At 53.1% G+C, this 6,657-nt stretch overlaps 1 long non-coding RNA gene across 1 annotated transcript; it reads right to left on the minus strand.

Moving 5' to 3' along the window:
- Positions 1-5,875: 5,875 nt before the first annotated feature.
- LOC109292775 lies at positions 5,876-6,650 on the minus strand. Its single transcript, XR_002096179.1, has 2 exons — positions 6,440-6,650; positions 5,876-6,193 (listed from the first exon to the last, which is right to left on the minus strand). It is a non-coding gene; the product is annotated as an uncharacterized LOC109292775 (long non-coding RNA).
- Between the last annotated feature and the right edge of the window lie 7 nt (positions 6,651-6,657).

Here is a 6,657-nt window from a genome sequence, read left to right on the forward strand (position 1 = left end):
TCTCTCCCAGCTCCTGCTCCCTTCCTGCTCTGCAGGATCAAGAGCCATCCCACCATTGGACCGGGCTTTTGGAAGGGTCATGAAATGGCAAGAGCCACCTGTGCCCATGCACTACTCCCTGGGGTGGCCCCAAAGTAAGCACTCTGTAGCAGGGCTCTGCATGCTCACAGGCCAAAGAGACTAACCACTGCTGAACAGAAGAGATCAAATGTGCAGGGCAAGGCTGATCCTGGGTTCCCCTTTGCCTAGGCTGGGATGCCCCCAGGACAGGCTGCCCTGTCTCCACCTGAGGCCCACTGTTCACAGTGGCACTTCCACGGCATCCCACGTACTGCCTGTGGTATGGTGCTCTGTGCTACCTGATAGTGGACCGTCTTTCAGGTGCTCACTCGCTCTCCTAGCCCTCTGTGGCTCTTGGATATTGGCCAGCAGTGGCTGGCATAGCGAGAGGCCCCCGAGCAACTGGGCACCACAACCCTCCAGCAACAGATGCCTGATGAGGCTAGGCGCAGCAGGGGCCTATCAGCTCATTTAGCTTTCAGGCCTGCAGCATCTGCTGGTGGTAGTGCCAGGCAGCAAGTAGCCGGTCTTCTTACGAGCCAGGGTGCTTGGCTATGGCTAGGCTGTATGGTGAGGGGCTAGAGAGTCTACTCCTTGGAGGGGTTGGTGCCCACAGCTATGTGGGCTCCCAGCTCTGTTGGCAAAGCATGGTGCCCATGGTGGGCACCTGTCTGGGCCAGGTTGGTTTTCACTTTTGCTGTGGTGAAGAGAGCCCAAGGGCTGCTGGGGGTGAGGGGCTTCCTTATTCTTCCCCTGACTTGCCCAGGAACTAGCCAGCCCTCGGGGTGCTGCTTCTCTGGGGCCATGCTCAGCATCAGTGTTGAGCATGGAGGACTTGGGGGTTCTCTCCTGCCTGGGAACTCCTTGCTCTCAGTAATCAGAGGAGAGGGACTGGAGCTGGGCCCTGTCCTCATGTACTACCCTGGTGGAGGGGGGACAAGGATTCTTGTTCCAGCCACCTCAGCTCAAAAAAAAAAATTCCCTTAAGGGCTGGTTAAGCAGTAAGTTCTTGGGTAACAGGGGTGGCTATGCAGGGCAGAGGCAGTATAAAGTCCAACATCCACCCTCAGCTGCTCTCCTGTGGCTGGCTAAACTCTTCCTTCAGATCACACTTCTTTGTGAGGAGTGACTTAAGAAGTTTCTGGGGTGACCTGTGCCCAACCAGGGAGCTGGGTGCTAAGGAGGAGCTGTAGCAGGACAGGAGATGCACAGTAGACTGGTCCAAACAGCCACTCTTCACATTGGGGCAGGAATGGCTGTCAGCCACACCAAAGCAGGGGTGGGCAGTGCCCAAATCTGGAGAGAGCCCAGAGAAGCCCAGCTGCCTCCCACACTGCCCTGACCTGGGGGCAGCCACACAAGTGAGGTTTCCTCCTGTTGGCCCTCCAAATGGAGAGAAGTCTCACTTCACATTCCTAACTAGGAAATTCCCTGCTGCAGTCCAATGGCAATGTAATAGCCTGGGTGGGGGAAGGGAGCGTGGTAGGTGCTCTGCAGTTCTGTAGCAAGTAACTGGTTCTGTGCTAAACAGTCTTGTAGATGCAGCTGTTTTCCCCTTACCATTTACTGTAAGGATTGTGGGGGAGGGAAGAGGAGCTGAGCATATTTGTGGGCAGACTTGTGCCATGCTTTTACTCCATCTGCCACCCTGAACTGATTCTGAACTTGCTGCAACCTCAGTAAAGTGATGGTGTTAAACATCTGTCCTAAATAGAGGACAAAACCATGTGCCCGGAGGCTCTCAGGAAAGGGCCAAAGGATAAGGGGATGATGTGATCTCAGCCCTTTCTGGCACCCTTACTGATGATCTCCCACCTCCCCAGGGCCTGTCCCTGCAATGAAGTGCCCAGTGCTGCTGCTAATGAGCTGGCTAACATATCTTATCTAGACCTGAATTTATTCCCAGCTCTAAATCTCCTGCACTACACCAGCCCTGCCTGGAACCCAGGGTCAGATCTTGCAGAAAAAGCTACCACCTGATAAAAGCAAAGGAATCCTCTATTCCCAGGACTTCAAAAGGGAGCACTCTCTAAATGCTGTATGCTTGGGGCTCAAATCCAGGAGCACTGGGCAGGCTGGAGTAGTATACAAAGTGAAGCAGGCCTTGCCATGCCTTGAAACATGCTGAAAAAAGGGATCTGATGTTCAATCCATTCAGCCGCATGAGTGGGGAGCCTAGAGCCCAGCACTGCAGCAACCCCCCAAGAGAAGCTTCCCACCCAGCCTTGTGCTTCCACTATTCCATGTTAATCTACAGCGGGGGCGCAATACCTCACCAGGATTCGCTACCTCCTTGAAGATGCAGACAAGAGCCCTATGCTTCTGTTCTCTTCCTCCAACCCAGCTCCCTCCCCTGAAGGCCCATGAGTAAAGCCTAAAGGCAAATGTTATCCCCGCTGGTGTATTCCCACTGTCAGGTCTCAGTAGTGCCCAGGGAATCGATCAGCTTACCCCAACACAAAGCCTGCTCTGCACACCAGCCTAATCCCTCACCCTCCCATGTGAGACAGCTTGCTCCAGCCTCCCAGCAGGCCCTCTCGTTGCCCTGAAATGCTGTCTGTAGCTGGCTCCTATATGGAAGAGATTGTACAAACGCACAACAGAGTGCAAACCCCGGTGAGCAGAGCCATGGCAACCAAAGTGACCAGGAGAATGTTAAGCAGAGCATTGTTGTCTGCTTCAAAATCCAGAGCAGGACTGAGTGCAGGGAAAGGGGTTTCCTTGAGGATGTCCAAAGGGCCTCTTCATGGAAAAGCAGAGAAAACCCTGCCTCCGGCAGGGAGAAGAGCAAGTTGCAGCGTGTGCAGGAGTGCTCAGAGGACGAAACGCCAAAGAGCCCTTGGGATGAGATGGGGCAGGACACCCCTTGCCCCCCTAACTATAGCTACCTTCACCCATATGTGGGGCCCAGCCTTTCCTTGCCACCCTGGCAGTAGTGGAACAGCTTGTCAAGCCAGGAGAGGGCAACTGAACAGTCAGAAGTGAGGAAGGGTTGTACTGTGGGGTAATCAACAGTCCCTACATCAAAAAGGGTATAGGGTCAGAGTGGCCTCAGGGATCTGTCCTTAAGTGGGCCTTCCCCTGCTGTTACTTTATACATATCCCAGCCTTACTGTGGGGGGAGGTAGGGCTGGAGCAGCAGTGGGAGTCAGGGTGTAGAGGCTTTGGCAGAGCCTGGAGGCCTGGCTAGGAAGGTAGGGGGGCTGCAGGGCAGTGGTACAGCTGGGGAGGAGGACTAAGAGCAGGAGTGACTGCACTTGGAGAGGAATTGGCAGAGCTGAGGGACCCCTGGTCTAGAATAGCAGGTGGGGGGGGGGAAGAGGAGGAGGTAGGAGTTCCCTTCTTTCTCCTCTCCCCTCCCTCTTTTTAGCAGGGGAAGAAGATGAATTGCTCATGGCCCCCTTGCCCCTACCCTTCCTATGTCACCATAGGGAACTGCCAGACTTGCTCCACCACTTTCTCTGCCTTGAGGAGTTTGTCTGGCCTGAGGAAATCAGGTTCCAGCCAGATCCAGTCCCTTGGACAGAGGAGCCTGAGCTGGGTCTTCCCAGCTACACTGACCACCACTCAGCCCGGAGGCCTCCTGATAGCCCCCTTCTTTGTTTTCAGGTCTATTCCATGGCGGTGCCAGGTGCAGAGGAGCAAAGAGCTGAGCTGCTTGCAGTTTGTCTGGGGAGCCCACAGGTCAGAGGGAAGTGAAAGATTGTTCTGCAGCAAGGGACGCTGCACACAAACCACGCACTCTTTTCATCCCAGCTTCCCAGCCAGGGGAATAGACGCTTCCCAGCCACAGACTGGGAGGGGAAAGTTTTGCTCAAGGGCTGCTTTCCAGATTTGCACACCACCCCCAAGTCTAGTGGAGGCCCAGATGAGTTGGGAGCGCTCGGTACCTCTGGAAGCCAGCCACAGAAGGGGAGGTGTTTCAAACCCCAGATTAGATGGCATGTAGGCTGTCAAAGGGGACTGGGGTCTGAATCCACCTCAGCTTTTCTGAGCTTCTCCCTAGGAATCAGGAATTCAAAACATTTGCAAGCTCATCAAAACATGAAGGCAGCAGAATTACTCCAGATTTACACTGGCTTAAAGTGGAACAGAACCTATTCCCCTGGGTAAGATCAAGAAGCAGGTTTACTGGACTTCTAGATACCACAGGGGCCTGGCTTTGCTTTCCCAATCTCCCATGAACAGCACTCCCCTGAACCCAAAGCTGCAAGGCATGTTTCCAGGCCATATTAAACAACTAACACACAATTTCCATTTAGCTAAATTAGGGGCCCCATACTAGGAATCAGGTAGTGACTTGTGGCTCCTTAGAGTCCAATAGCAAATCTATCACTCCTGCCCACAGCATCCTGACTGTAGCTGGTTAAAGACTAGAGGCCAGGATGCCTTGCTGGGGCAGTCCAGAGCAGAGATCCAGCTGAGTTTTGTAAAGGACAGCCCCCCTGCCTCCTAATCTGCTGTTCTGCCAGCAGCGCACAGCCCCAGCCATGCTGACTTGTGTTGTCTTTGGAGCCTGCAGTGCATTCCAGGTTACACACTGGGTGTAAGGGAGTAGCCAGGGGTGAGCTCCTCCCCAGCTTGGTGGAAAGGCTGCCAAGTATTGGCAGTCAGGTGGGATCCTTGTGTTTTATTACACCTTCCTCTGGCCCAGCTGGGATCCTCACATGCGCAGCTTTGCTTTGGGTATGGTTGCATCTTCCAGCAGGGCTGGCAGCAGGGAGAGGTTACAATAGCAGAGCCTGGAGAGTACATGCAGTGAAGAGCAGAAAACAGTACTAGTATCAGCTTCTCTCAACTCCTGCCCCAAGCAGAACCTGCCTCAGTACCAACCAAACCCACAACTTTCACCCCACCAGCCATGCTCCAGTGCCAGCATCCTCAGGCACAGCCCTCTCCCTGCCAATGCTAGCTCCCCAGCTTCAAAATTCACAAATCAGCCCCAAAATGAGATCAGCTCAGCCCTCAGAAGGCTTTAAAAGATATTAATTCATGATGGCTGTTGTATAGTGGTGTTCTGGTTCCTGACTCTTTGGGGTTCATTTAGGGCCATGTTTGCAGGTGTTTCTCTGCAGCCTTGAGAGCTATGGACTTTTGTTAATGATGAAGTTCTTACCTAATCCTGACTCCAGGAGCTGGGGCTTGGTAGTAAAATCAGGAAAGCTGACAACATTGTTCCCACCTCCCCCAGCACCAGGGCACAACTGCCAAGTTCTGTAAAGCTCCACAACCTGAGTTCAGCTTGTGTTGCCCATAAATTGATGAGTGTGGTTATATGCAAACAAGCTCACTGGAAAAATCTGCATACGGTGCCACATAATACCACACAACGTGGCAGGGATGCTCTTTGGCTCTATCTATAGTGTGAAAACATCAGCTATGGGTTCCCCCTACTCTCTCCTCAATTGAAGATGAAAACAGATGGCTGCTGGGATAGATAGAGCTAAGCTTCTACCCCTCATTCCTGTGAGTACAGACCTACCACGGGTCCCACGTTGGCAGCCACAGCTCAGTGGCAGGGTGGACTGCAGCACAGGCTCTGGGCCATGTAGGCCAGAGAAAGGGCTCTTTTAACTCTGCCGCCCTGTTACTTCCCATCTTTTCTGCTGCTCAGAGTTCACACGAAGGGGAGGTGAGTAAAACCTGTAAGAAATGGATGAGTGAGTTTTGAAATCTCACAAAATCAAGCCTCAGAATATTCCTTCAACCAAGTCATGCACAATAAATAAATGCTGCAGCTGCTTCTTATGAGGAGGATTGCTGCTGCCTCAAATGTGAAGTTTCCCTGCAGGAAACTATGCCCCAAACCTCTAAGTAGGAATAATGGATACACTTTATGCACAGAACTTGTTACAATCCAGTGTTTGTAGGGTCAGCAACCTACCTGGGCAACATTTACAAAGCATAGAAAGTATTTTGAAAGAGACTCGTTAATAGAAATGCATTTGGATCTTGTTAATCAAAATTTGACATTGGTGTGAACGAAGTAATCACCTCTTGCAGTGTCACTGCACATCTGGTGACATTTGCTGTTTTACCACAAGTCCTGCCACCCGGAAATCCGTGAATCCTTGGAAGTCTCTGCTTCTCGTCAAGAAGAAGGAGGTTTCCAAGAGCTCCTGGAAGCCTCGGACTGGAACATAAGTACTAATAATCACTTAAAAAGCCCGAGTATATTTCTATTTAAAGCTCATGGCTTTTGAGCCCCTCTCCTTGTTCCAGGGCCTGGCACAGGCAGCGTTTGTCGCGGGCTCGCGCCCAGCCGCAGCGCGGGGAGCGGGGCAACGCGAAAGTGAAAGGGGCCCGGGGTGAGGCCTTCCGGTGCGCGGAGGGAAAACCAAACCTGCTTCACTGAGGAGAGAAAACAGCACTTTCAAACCTCGTCGCGGTGATGCACGAGGTCTGGCCGGGCCCGCTGGCCAACGGCGGCGCAGAGAGAAAACCTCGCAGGGGCCGGATGCCCGGCAGGGTGGCTGGCACCACGCGGGGAGCGAGCTGCGCTGCCGCTGCCCCCGCGGGTGGTTACTGCTGCTACACGCCCAGCAGACACCGGACAAGCGGGTTTATTTTCTTGTCTCTACGAATATCCAACAAACG

The sequence above is a fragment of the Gavialis gangeticus genome, unplaced genomic scaffold, assembly GCF_001723915.1.
Source record: "Gavialis gangeticus isolate Ggan-Ray unplaced genomic scaffold, GavGan_comp1, whole genome shotgun sequence".
In the NCBI taxonomy this organism is placed as follows: Eukaryota; Metazoa; Chordata; order Crocodylia; family Gavialidae; genus Gavialis; species Gavialis gangeticus.